This window comes from Mytilus californianus, unplaced genomic scaffold (assembly GCF_021869535.1).
Source record: "Mytilus californianus isolate M0D057914Y unplaced genomic scaffold, xbMytCali1.0.p SCAF_9, whole genome shotgun sequence".
Lineage (NCBI taxonomy): Eukaryota > Metazoa > Mollusca > Bivalvia > Mytilida > Mytilidae > Mytilus > Mytilus californianus.
In genome coordinates this window covers 32,923,201-32,936,824 of record NW_026262745.1, presented here as the reverse complement: position 1 = coordinate 32,936,824, position 13,624 = coordinate 32,923,201, and the positions used below count along the sequence as shown (strand labels likewise).

The 13,624-nt window shown below is 31.5% G+C and overlaps 1 protein-coding gene across 4 annotated transcripts in view; it reads left to right on the top strand.

The window, feature by feature from the left end:
* The first annotated feature begins 2,554 nt into the window (after positions 1-2,554).
* The window catches only part of LOC127715064 (cytoplasmic dynein 2 heavy chain 1-like), an 88,805-nt gene continuing 77,735 nt past the window's right edge, over positions 2,555-13,624 (top strand). For all 4 annotated transcript variants that reach the window (XM_052221079.1, XM_052221080.1, XM_052221078.1 and 1 more), the window contains exon 1: positions 2,555-2,599. The gene's annotated coding sequence lies outside the window, so the exon portion shown is untranslated. The remainder of the gene's footprint in view (positions 2,600-13,624) is intronic.

The following is a 13,624-nucleotide window of genomic DNA, read 5'->3' as shown; positions in this document are numbered from 1 at the left end:
CCAGGCGTACTCATTTAAATATTACGCCTAATTTTACGCCTGGTTGACGCCTGGACATGCATTCCTCAAACACTGCAATGACGCCAGGATAAAGTATGATTGCTACGCCTGGTTTCCGTGTCATTTACAGGCGTCACATTTCGTACAGGAACCTTTTCATTTGCTGTATTTCGAGTTTTCTTATTTTAGAACACATTTTTATATAAAACTGGTTTTGTACAAAATTTTAATACAATAAAGAGAAAAATACTTTATTTGTAGGTGTTTCTACTGAGATTTTAAAAGAAAACAAAATGTGATTCACGTTTGGTGTGTTTTCGCCAGCACCTGACCGTCAAAAATGCATCCTTTTGTGCACCAACTCATTGGCGTCATTATATTTCAGAATACATAGTATCATTGGCGCCAAAGAAAAAGTATATACGATTTAAAAAAAGGAAATGACTTCCCAGCTACATGCCAGGGCCTTTTATAGCTTGCTACATACGGAATGATTTTTGCTTGCTGTACGGTGACCATTATAATTGCAAACTTCTACCTGGAACTATTACACTTACATTATTGTAATAGTCCCAGCTTCTATTCTGGTGAAAAGTTTCTCATTGACAATCATACCACATCTTCTTATTTGTATGTATATATTTTTCAATTTTCAGAGCCATTCAGATCTTTTCATTTTATAAAACGACAGTCTCTTTCATTAATATAATCCAATTTTGCAGAAGATCCATTGAAAATATATGAGTTTTACAAGTTTCTATAAATCTACCTGTATATTTTTAGAAACAGTTAGGCCTTTTCCTTTTCCCAGTTCACTTCCGAGAACAGTAATAGCCTGGAATACATTACCGAAATCGACAGTGAAAGCTCCAACTATATGGAAGCTTTCAAGACTGATTACATAGATGAAGGAATGTTTTTATCCTGCTCCAACTGTACAGCATGCACCATATTTTTTTTTTATCTTTGGTCTTTTATTGTAAATAGACATTACCAGCACCTACGTAACGCACAAGTATTGAGTACTCATTACTGAGTTTTTTTAACTACTATATCAAAGAAGAAGAAGAAGAGTGTTGGCTTAAAAGACTTTTTTCTTCTTCGAATAAATATTAAATATGCTATCTGCAGAATGGTAGATACAATTCGGGAACATTCAGACTTTTTTAGATATACCTCCTTCTATCATCTAAAAATATTTTTTTCTCGTTTTCAGTCCTAACTATAAAGGTTGGAATTAGTGATTACTTATGAAAATAAATAAATTAAAAAAAATATACAGAATTTCTTGTCTTGATGTCTTTCAATGTTAACGTTTAAGTCCAAGTTTTTTTTATTTATTACAAACATATAATTCTTTAAAACTTGTTTGATTTTAATTGAATGACTAGCCTCGACTTTGAAATAAGAAGGAAATCCAATGAATAAATAATTCTTAAGTTTAAATGAATCCAACCGTAAGATAGATGTCCGTTTAAGTCTTTAAATCTCCCCATTCAGTCCTGAGTTGTGGCATCAGAAAAATTATTTTCCCGTCTAGATGAATGGAATTTATAACTTTTTAATTTGAAATTTATCTATTGAAAAGTGAAAAATATAAATAAAACTACCATCTTTGTAGTTTCTGGTCAGTCCAAGTTTACGTAAATTTTAAGCATGTGATGATTAAACATAATTTGTTCAATGAAAATTCGAAAATCTTATTTCATGTAGGAGAAAATTTTTCAAATTTTACTTGAGACAATTATTTTAAAAATATGAGAAAAAAAAAATCAAAATTGAAAAAAATATTTCAAAACATGAGTAAAATATTTCTAATTTTATCTACATGTATGAAAAAAACATTTCAAATTTAATTCAGAAAACACAAATGTTATTGATTAAAACTTAAATTTGAAGGAGTGAAAAAGAAATTGCAATTTAAAAATTGCCCTGTATATTTTCAGGTCCATTCTGGTCTTTAGTGCTACCATTATCAGTATTCGAGTTAACTATAGTTTAAAAAGCTTCTAAATGCACACAAATGTGCATAGGATTTTTTTTTGAAATAAATATGGTTAAAATATCATTCCAGAACATGAATGTTGCACTGAAACGTTTTATTGGAGTATATTTGGGTATATTGGGGTAAAAAGTCATTTCGTGATCGTAAGCGGCTGACAAGAACGGAACAAGTTCCAATGAAAAAAGTGATTTAAAATTAAATATGTTTATAAAATAAAGTATTGTTGGTGTTAAAATAACATGAAAATGCCTAAAATGCTATTATTATTCAATAATATTTTGTTGAAACTGTTTTTTGATGTATATTGGGGTATATTGGGGTATGTTGGGGTATATTGGGGTAAAAAGTCGCACCCGAAAATAACGATATTCTAAAGTAATCCGATGAGTATTGAACTTTTTCAGAACCTTTTGAAAGCGGAAATGACCTCTGTGAGCAGGCGCAGCAACTTTAACCGGATACTGAATACCTTTTGTTAGTCTCTTTATGATTGGAGAAAACGAAAGAGCGTCCAGATCAACCAATCAAAGCCAACGTTTCATTGGGACATTTCTGCATTCCTAGAGAAAAGAGACAGAAAATATGTGCATGCTGGTAAAATGATTAATTTTATGATAAAACAGTTGACATTAAACAAATTTCGTCAATACATGTCTATAAAAAGATGTTTCCAGATAAATATTTTAATCAAATATTAGGTTGTCATGTAGTTATAATGCAATTTATTGACTGTTGCATACAATTTCCTTGGCAATACAAGTTCAAAACGCAGGCACTTGTTTCTAGCAATAGGAATGTCGACTATCAATTTATAATAGTAGAAGGTGGCTAACTATTGTCACGACTGGACCGCTTCAAATGCTTTTTGTCGAGCCTGCAACTTTTGTCGCAAAAGTGAGACATAGCGATCCTACATTCTGTAGCCGTCGTTGGCTGTGTCCACAAATATTCACTCTGTGGTTAAAGTTTTTGACATTTTAATAACTTTCTATAACTATCCTGGATTTCTACCAAACTTGGACAGAAGCTTGTTTATGATCATAAGATAGTATCCAGAAGTAAATTTTGGAAAAAAAAAAAAATCCTGTTTATCCGTATTTTACTTATAAATGGACTTAGTTTTTCTGCCAGTTAACATTACATTCACTCTGTGGTTAAAGTTTTTGAAATTTTAATAACTTTCTTAACTATCCTGGGTTTGTACCAAACTTGAACAGAAGCTTGTTTATGATCAAAAGCTAATATCTAGAAGGAAATTCAAATTTTGTAAAAAATTTATTTCCTGTTTTTCTGTATCCTACCGTAGTCTATAATCGGTCATAGCGTTGGTTCGTTCGGATTTTGTTATTGTACTTATCATACGGGAAAACTCCGCATTGACGTCACTTCGCTATTACCAGCGTAGAAAATTAGTGCAGAATACATTTTTTCTACAATTCTAAATAAAATGATATTTCTAAAGATATGTTTTCATTATTATTCTTAAGTATTGTACAAAAATGCAGATTTTCTAATGGCAATTTCAAACCTGACTTCCGAATATCTAAAAACATTTTAGAACTTAAGAAAACCCCTCTTCCGGCCTCCATTGCTTTGTTTACATTCCATTGAGCGTCATCAATCTTAATGGCAAACCAAACAGGCCAAGCAAATCGTATTTTTAAGAATTTCAAAATGGTAAGCACCTTACGTCTTACGCGATTTTCCCGCGAAAAAAACCATCCAAATTGAATGAAAAACTTTGGGAAACAAACGATAATCATGTCATATTTTTGTTCAGGAGTATAGAGTAGGTTAGTAAAAAACAATATTCATATATTTTTCATAAAAAAAAATTTTTGGTTTAATATAAAGAGATCGATATTCTGACCATAAGTAAATATCCATATAAAATTCCATTGATGTTAAATTTCATGGCTTATTATGAGGTTTCATATTGAATAAACCCCCAATTTATTGCAAACTATTTCAAAGCAATATCATGCAAACAAATAATATAATTGCCTTGTACTAAAAAATCACCTAATAGACAGTAGAGCAATTTGATTGGATATAACGATTCAATGTGTCACATGGTTTTGAAACCATTAGAATTTGAATGTAAACAAACCGGGTCAGCTGCTCCAGTATGGAACAACATCGTACATTCAGTGACTGAAAAACAATTATGAGTAACCAAGTTTGACAATACACAGTAATAAAAAAACAAAGCTAAGTCTACAGAAAAATAAAATAAAATATGTCCTTAAGTGCACGACTTACCACCATTGCGGGATATATTACTTATGAATGGACTTAGTTTTTATACGACCGCAAAAAAATTTTGTGGTCATATATTGGTATGACGTTGGCGTCGTCGGCGTCGTCGTCCGAAGACACATTGGTTTTCGCACTCTAACTTTAGTTTAAGTGAATGGATCTCTTTGAAATTTTACCATAAGGTTCAATACCACAAAAGGAAGGTGGGGATTGATTTTGGGGGTTATGGTACCAACAGTTAAGGAATTAGGGGCCAAAAAGGGGCCAAAAATAAGCATTTTCTAGTTTCCAGACAATAACTGTGGAACGGTGTATGGATCTCTCTGAAATTATACTACAAGTTTCCATACCACAAAGGGATGGTTAGGATTTGCTTTGGGGGGTTATGGTTCAAACCGTTTAGGAATTAGGGGCAAAAAAGGGGGAAAAACAAGGTTGTCCTGGTTAATGGACAAATACTTTAGTACAAAACATATATAAAGCAGTGTAAGGGAGATAAATCAAATACATCATTGAAATTATCTCCCTTACACTGCTTTTAAATTATGTATAAAGTAATAGTTAATGAACAATTAAGATAATTTAAAACAGTGTAAGGGAGGTAATCCAAATACAACGTTTTGGTTACTTCCCTTACACTGCTTTTAAATTATGTTTAAAGAAATGCATATTTATAAAGGAAGACCAGTAAAAATATCTGCAAATGTTGCATCTTTTTTTTTTTACAAAAAAATCTATATGAAAGATTTGACACTATATTTTAAATTCTATTATAAAATAGATTAAGTTAGCACTATGGTAAATTTAAATGGGTAGTTATGGTTGCAAACTCCATTGGAAATTTGATTGAGATTATGACCATATCTTGAGGGAAAGAATTTTTTGGGGGGAAAAGGGGGGGGGGGGGGGGGGGTAAAAAGAAATTGTGGGGGTTCAATTTTTTCTCATTTCAGATTTCTGAAATTAAAAAGAATTATTCTTCAAATATTATTTTTTTTTCAAATTTCAAATATTGGAAAATTTCAAGAAGTAATCTTTAATTGCACAGTATGGCGCATTAGATTTGTAAAATCTTTGACCACATTTATTTATTTGTTATGCCGTATCCAACCGTGTATTTAGATTTTGAATTTTGGGTCCAGTTTTCAAATTGGTCTACATCATGTACATTAAGGTCCAAAGGGTCCAAAACTAAACTTTGTTTGATTTTAACAAAAATTGAATATATGGGGTTCTTTGATATGCTGAATCTAAACATGTATTTAGATTTTTGATTTTTGGCCCAGTTTTCAAGTTGGTCCAAATTGGGGTCCAAAATTAAACTTTGTTTGATTTCAACAAAAATTGAATATATGGGGTTCTTTGATATGCTGAATCTAACCATGTATTTAGATTTTTTATTTTTGGACCCCGCTATCAAATTGGTTCATATTGAGGTCAAAAGGGTCCAAAATTAAACTCAGTTTGATTTCATCAAAAATTGAGTTATTGGGGTTCTTTGATATGCCAAATCTAACTGTGTATTTAGATTTTTTATTTTGGGTCCTGTTTTTTCAATTTGTCTACATTAAGGTCCAAAGGGTCCAAAATTAAACTTAGTTTGATTTTAACAAAAATTGAATTCTTGGGGTTCTTTGATATGCTGAATCTAAACATGTGTTTAGATTTTTGATTATGGGCCCAGTTTTCAAGTTGGTCCAAGTTGGGGTCCAAAATTAAACTTTGTTTGATTTCAACAAAAATTGAATATATGGGGTTCTTTGATATGCTGAATCTAAACATGTATTTAGATTTTAGATTTTTGGCCCAGTTTTCAAGTTGGTCCAAATTGGGGTCCAAAATTAAACTTTTTTTTTTGTTTGATTTCAACAAAAATTGAATATTTGGGGTTCTTTGATATGCTGAATCTAACCATGTATTTAGATTTTTTATTTGTGGGCCTGCTATCAAATTGGTTCATATTGAGGTCAAAAGGGTCCAAAATTAAACTTTGTTTGATTTCATCAAAAATTAAATTATTGGGGTTCTTTGATATGCTGAATCTAAACATGTGTTTAGATTTTTGATTATGGGCCCAGTTTTCAAGTTGGTCCAAGTTGGGGTCCAAAATAAAACTTTTTTTGATTTCAACAAAAATTGAATATATGGGGTTCTTTGATATGCTGAATCTAACCATGTATTTAGATTTTTTATTTGTGGGCCCTGCTATCAAATTGGTTCATATTGAGGTCAAAAGGGTCCAAAATTAAACTTTGTTTGATTTCATCAAAAATTGAATTATTAGGGTTCTTTGATATTCCAAATCTAACCGTGTATTTAGATTTTTAATTTTGGGTCCCGTTTTTTGAATTGGTCTACATTAAGGTCCAAAGGGTCCAAAATTAAACTTAGTTTGATTTTAACAAAAATTGAATTCTTGGGGTTCTTTGATATGCTGAATCTAAACATGTGTTTAGATTTTTGATTATGGGCCCAGTTTTTAAGTTTGTCCAAGTTGAGGTCCAAAATTAAACTATTTTTGATTTCAACAAAAATTGAATACCGTAGAAAGGCTTGTATAGTTCGCAGTGGTACATAGTCCGCACCCCCTTCTCCCCATGAAATTTTAGGTAAAAAAACTTTTTGTAACTGTTAGAAAAGGTCTAATGAAACTCCAGTAATTTCAAATCCTGTGCGGTCGTTTGCGGTATTTTCTTGGAAAAACCTGTTTTCCATCATCAAACAGAAGCTGAAACTGCTTGTTAATGATTCTAGAACGCTTCATGATTGTTAAAATAAGTTTAATTCACTTAAAAAACAATTTAGAAACTTGTGTATGTTTAAACAGGAAGTTTAAAAAGCACGTGTAAAAGAAGAAATTAACCGGTGAGAGTCGAAATCCGTACATAACAGATATCACTATAATACGACTTTGAAAGTAAAACAGTTCCATCCTTTTGTAAAACAGTCTTTAATATATCTATCACATTAATGTTTGAAGGGTCTTAAGCTAATACAAACCATATTAGTCAGTATGAAACACCAAAACGGAACGAACAATAACCGATTTCGTTTTGTAGTTTACAAATTCTAAGCTGGTTTACGGTTGTCTTTTTCACTATGTTTGTATCGTTTCAATCGAGCAGATACCAGTTTATTTCAACCAATGCATTGAAAAGAAACAAGAAATTTGTAATGAAAGGTTTAGTTTTTATATTTATCAGTATTAATTTGATATTGAATAGAAATAACTTATTAATATGGATGAGTTAAAATTATTAGTTTGAAAAATGATAAGAGCGCCCTCTACAATAGAAATAACAAAGATGGCGGAACGTAAACAAACCACCTCGACCGCGAAATTGAAATTTTTCTCTTATTTCTTGCTTATTGTACTCTATAGTCCGCACCCCGTCTGGAAGGTCCAATTTTGGAGAATAAAACCGCGGACTATACAAGCCTTTCTATGGTATATGGGGTTCTTTGATATGCTGAATCTAAATATGTATTTTGATTTTGGACATTGGACCATAATAGGTAAATTAAAAAAATTCAAGTTCTTAGACCACATTCTTTCTGTGTCAGAAACCTATGCTGTGTCAAATATTTAACCAGAATCCAAATTCAGAGCTGTATCAAGCTTGAATGTTGTGTCCATACTTGCCCCAACTGTTCAGGGTTCGACCTCTGCGGTCGTATCAAGCTGCGCCCAGCGAAGCATTTTATTCCTCCAGTTAACATTACATACAGTCTGCAGTTAAAGTTTTTAAAACATTTATTAGATTCATAAACCATCCTGGATTTTTACCAAACTTGGATAGAAGCTTCTTACAATCAAAAGATAGTATCTAGAGGAAAATTTTTAATAATTTTTTCCCCATTTTTGTTGAGCCTGCGACTTATGCAAAAGTAGGCGAGACACTGGGTTCCGCGGAACCCTTACGAATTTTTGTTACCACTAACTTAATGTAAAACAATCCCTACCTTATATGAATGGAGTCATTGAATATTTTCCTTTAACTGTTTAGCACCATATACATATTTTTATATCCCCCTTATGGTATGGGTCCAATGGACATTATTACACCACACGTAAGTCATGTAGCGATAAATCCCTTCCCTAACAATATCTGCAAATGTTTGGACTTCTATCTTGTCGAATATATGTCTGGTGGTATTGAGTTCCAGTCCTTTATACTATAGTATTTGGGAGAAAGCTAAATTTATCAAGTACTATTGCTTGTGAAATTTCAAATGTTTCAAATTTTCTAACAATTAACATCAACAAATGAATCTAGCTATTCATTTCATTGAATTATAAATAAAAAATGATGACAATGAATTTGTTGAACCACAGATTTAACATAAGTTTTAGTAATAAGCTGCATTACCGTTCTGTGCTCTATAACATAATTACGGAAGGCTATGTTCTGAAAAATCATTGGGAACATTTCAAACTTAACAGAACTATTAAAACCATCTAAGGACAATTTCACACATGGTATTAGCTTTAGTTTTACAAAATACTTTATCAACATATGAGCTGTAAACCTTTATTGAAAGTATTATTTGTTCATGATTTCCCAACAGACCAAGTAGTATGGCTAACACCATATTTTTTTTGTAAGGATTTCCTCAATAACCTTTCATCTATGAAACATTTATTGTAACCCCTAACTTATTAGGTCTTTCCACTCTTTTGTGGAAAGACCTATTGTATTTGTTCTGATTATTTTTTTTCTTCCTCTTCCAAATTTCAAAACTTGTTTTGTGGTATCGCAAGATGTCGCTTAGATTTTTTGCATATATTATTGAACAGTTATTGCGCTTTTGAGACTGACCCTGTTTAGTCGAAGACTTTTTATTGTAAGAGTTATCTCCTCAAACACTGTTTTTTTTGTGGTGAGATCTCCTCCGTAACCGTAAAAGAAAGCGACAAATTTATTTTACTAAATTGCTCATAAAAGAAAGCGACAAATTTATTTTACTAAATTGCTTGTTATATCCTAAAGATGATTTGTCAATTTTAACTGAATCAATTCGTAGACTCCATATGACAGTTATTTCCCCTTTTGAATTTGACATAAGTGATATGTCAATGTATCACATGAATGGTAAGTAATACAGACCTAAGGTATGTGTATTTGAGGTCCTGGGTTCATAAAAATAAATTTGGGATCAAGGTCAAAGGTCAAGGTCATATTCTAAATTTTGACTTTTCATTGTTCCGAGATCTCGTCTGATAATCTTGGAGATATATTTAAAAGAACTAGTGCAAAATATTTGCTTTATTGTGATGAAGATATGATGCATTGGTCTGAAACAATCCAATGACATCTTATAGGAGTTATTGTCCCTGAAAATGACTTGGTACATAATAAAGCCATAGGATCTTTTGCAAACTCTTGGTTAACATATGATCTTGAAAAATTTCAACCGGAAGTGACCTTGAGTAAACTGGAAGTAGCCATTTTTGCACTTATTTCATGGAAAAATACCTAGAAACTATATATTTTTTAGTATCGTTTGAGACCAGATGTGACTTAAAATAAACTGGAAGTACCTAATATCTCCCTTATTACAGGCAAAAGTATATAGAAATCCTATATTTTTTGGAATCAGTGTGAATAAAGCTATCATATGAGACCGGAATTGACATTTTTAGGTTTGCACTCCGTCGGTCTGTCTGTCTGTCTGTCCGTCTGTCTGTCTGTCCTTCTGTCAGTCCGGCAAATCAGCTTTCCACACTTTTTTTCTTCATGATTGAAGATATTGATTTGATATTTGGTATATTGTTTTATCGTGACAAGTTACAGATCAAGTTCCAATTTTGTTCCAGTCTGATAATTTAGTCCAGAGTTATAGACCATAACTCTGGACCATATCTAATGTTAGAGTACTATGTTAAACCATATTTCTGTACAAAGGGAGATAACTCATTTTTTAAAAGACATTCATTGTTAAATTATTTGAAGATTTTTTTAGCAGGTTTGTTTGTTATTTACATGTAGTATAAACTAATTTTCTGAATGCTATATATATATATAAAGAAAAATTTATGAAGAGAAATCCTTTAATTAGATAATAATCTATTTTTATTAATGTATATATTTCAATACATTACATTGTGTAGATAAATGTTTTTGACATTTTATAGATAAGTTACAAATCTATATTAGTTTGTGACAAATGAAAGAAAAAATATTTGGAACTATTAATTATATTTGATTATAATTTGAAAATAGATAATAATAATAATAATAATAATAATAATAATAATAATAATAATAATAAATTCTTTATTTAAAGAGGGTAAACTCAGTTAGTTACAATAAACTAATCTTCCATGAGGCCCTCACATACAAATTACAATACAATCAAAAACAGATATTTACACATAGTTAATTTACAGTCAATTAGTTCAATGTAATATTACTAACATGATAAGATATAAGGCTGTTCAAGATGCACATGTAGTCAAAAAATCAAATAAAAATAAAAGAATATGCAAATACATTGTAGAAAACATAATCTTATCAGGACTGTGTTAAGTACTTCTTGATACTTTGTTTAAAAGTATAAGTGTTTTGAGCTTTATGCATTTTGTGTGGTAGTCCATTCCATAACACTGATCCAGAATAAACAAAAGATTTCTTAAATAGCTCAGCTTTTGGCTTAGGAACTATCATATTACCTTGAGTGACACCTCTCAAGGAGTAAGGATTATTATCTGATTTCAGTTTAAACTTTTGAACTAGGTACATTGGTGCTTCCATACGCATACATTTATATAGAAGTACAGTGATCTGGAAGGATTTTTTCTCTATGGGCCCAGGGCCCCCCAAAAATAAATTCAATGGGCCATTTTTAGAATTAATGGGCCATGTTGTCAAATGAGTGGGCCATTCGTTTACAATTAAAAAAAAAAAAAAAAAAGTGTATATTTCACTTTACTTACAAGTATGATTCTAATTAATATCATGGATATTGTTCCTGTGATTTTGTAATTTCAATTTCAATGAATATACAATAACTTCTTCCAAACCGGGTAATATTTACGATAACCTTTATTTACAATGTTAAAACTGGTACTGTTCCCTTGTTCATGATCATGGTTTTTTTACATTGAATTTGGGTCTTCGTCGATACCATACTTATTCCAGACGTTCCGTATTAGAGGACATTTCTGGCATTTCCTCTGCACTTGTATTATTATTACTTCATCACGATGACAATAATAACAGTAGAGAGCAACGTTAATTGATAAGACATAACAACAATTCGCTGAAGGCATCATAGTTTACAAAATGTCAAAACGAGCAAAAAACCAAAAAAATTGACAAGGACAGTTAAGCCCCTTTTATGGAGACAAATACTATACTATTCATAAAAAGGATTTTGGGTTTTTCAATCGAAATAATAGCAAGCTTACTTAAAAGATTATAATTAGAGAAGAATTCTCGCCTGTACTAGCCAATTTTCACAAATTTAAAGTTGTTTATAAAAAATTATATCATGAATAATGGTTAATTACGTTTTTTGGGTAATCAGTCATACCGCATGTTGCTATTATTACCATAGGATAACACCCGAGACGTCCCAAAAATATATAGGTGCTCCTATCATTGGAGTAAACACTACACAGTTGTGTACTCGCACATGGCGGCACGAAATACGATCGGAAATCCATTTGCCGATATCTCAACGTTTCAAAACGAAGTGAAAATAACATGCGCCATGTGGGCGCTTACATTTGTCACTCTATGCGCCATTTCTGGTCGATAAGCGCAATTGGCGCAAGGCGCACGTTCTTCCCGATCACTGGAAGTAAATATTTGTGGTATTTGATTCTATTGTCAACTGTCATCCACCCAAGTTCTTTAAATAAGGGGGCTGAGGGGGATAATGGATCAGCATCTAGAATTAATCTTGCTGCCCTTTTTTGGAGTTTTAAAATTCTTGTTACCCCTTCATTTTTACATTCACCCCAAATAATACAGCAGTAGTCAATCAGGGGCAGAATATACCCATTGTAATATGTTTTCCTTGCATTTATATCTAAAAATTTCTTTATTTTAGAAAGAAGGTATATTCTGGATGATATATTAGCACAAACTTGGTCAATTTGATTTCTCCAGTTAAGTGTGCTGTCAATTTTAACACCTAATAATTTTTCACATGAAGAATTTTGTAATACTTGTGAATTTATTATCAAGTTTGGTTGATAAGTCTGAATTGATAGTTTCTGCTTTGTTCCAGTAACCAAACATTTTGATTTGTTTGCATTAATGAACATGTTATTCATTTTGCACCACTCTTCAACCCTGTATAAATCTTCTTGAACATCATCATGTATATTTTCTATGTTTTTCCCTGATTTATGAAGAGTGGTGTCATCAGCATATAGGTCTGTTTCACAATTTTCAATGCATAAGGGAAGGTCGTTTATAAATAGCACAAACAATAGAGGACCAAGTATAGAACCTTGGAGTACACCAAATTTTACATGTTGTTGTTTAGAGTAAACATTACAAATGTTTACCTGCTGTTTTCTGTTATTCAGGTATGACTTGAAAAAACTAACAGTAGCCTCACTAAATCCATAAATTTCAAGCTTTAAGCAAAGAATGTCATGATCTACCAAATCAAAAGCTTTTTTAAAATCTAATAAAATTGCTGGGTTTAAATTACCATCATTCATTTCTTGCAACCATTTGTCAATGATATTAATAAGTGCAGTTTGACAAGAATGCTGCGGCCTGAAACCAGATTGTGTAGGGTGTAAAAGTTTAAGTTTAGATAAGTATTTGTACATGTTATTAGAAACATGCCTTTCTATTAATTTTGATAAAGTTGGAAGAACAGATATAGGTCTGTAATTTGTTGCTAAAAGCTTGTCACCATCCTTGAAAACTGGTGTTACCTTAGCATTCTTCAGTAAAGAAGGATATATACCAGTATCTATCATTCGGTTAAATATGTATGTGAGAGGTGATGCAATAACAGGGGCGCTTAATCTTAGAATTTTTTGGTCCTATATTATCCATACCAGATGCTTTGTTTATATCAAGTTTTGTTAACTCATTAAATAGCTCATTCATGATCACTGGTGGTATAGAAAATTTATCATGTTAATGTAATTTATTTTTAACAAATTTACCAAGATTACTGAAATCTGCTTTGTTTACAGGTGTATAACTTCCTTGTTCTCTTAATTTTTCAGCACAGGAAGTGTAAAAGTTATTAAAAGTTTCTGCTATTGATTTTTTACTTTTAGTTGTATTGTTATCTTCTGTGGCTAACTCATATGGTGTATTTTTAACTTTTGGGTTCAGACTGTGAAGACATTTCCATAAAGTTTTAGGGTCATTGGAGTCTTTT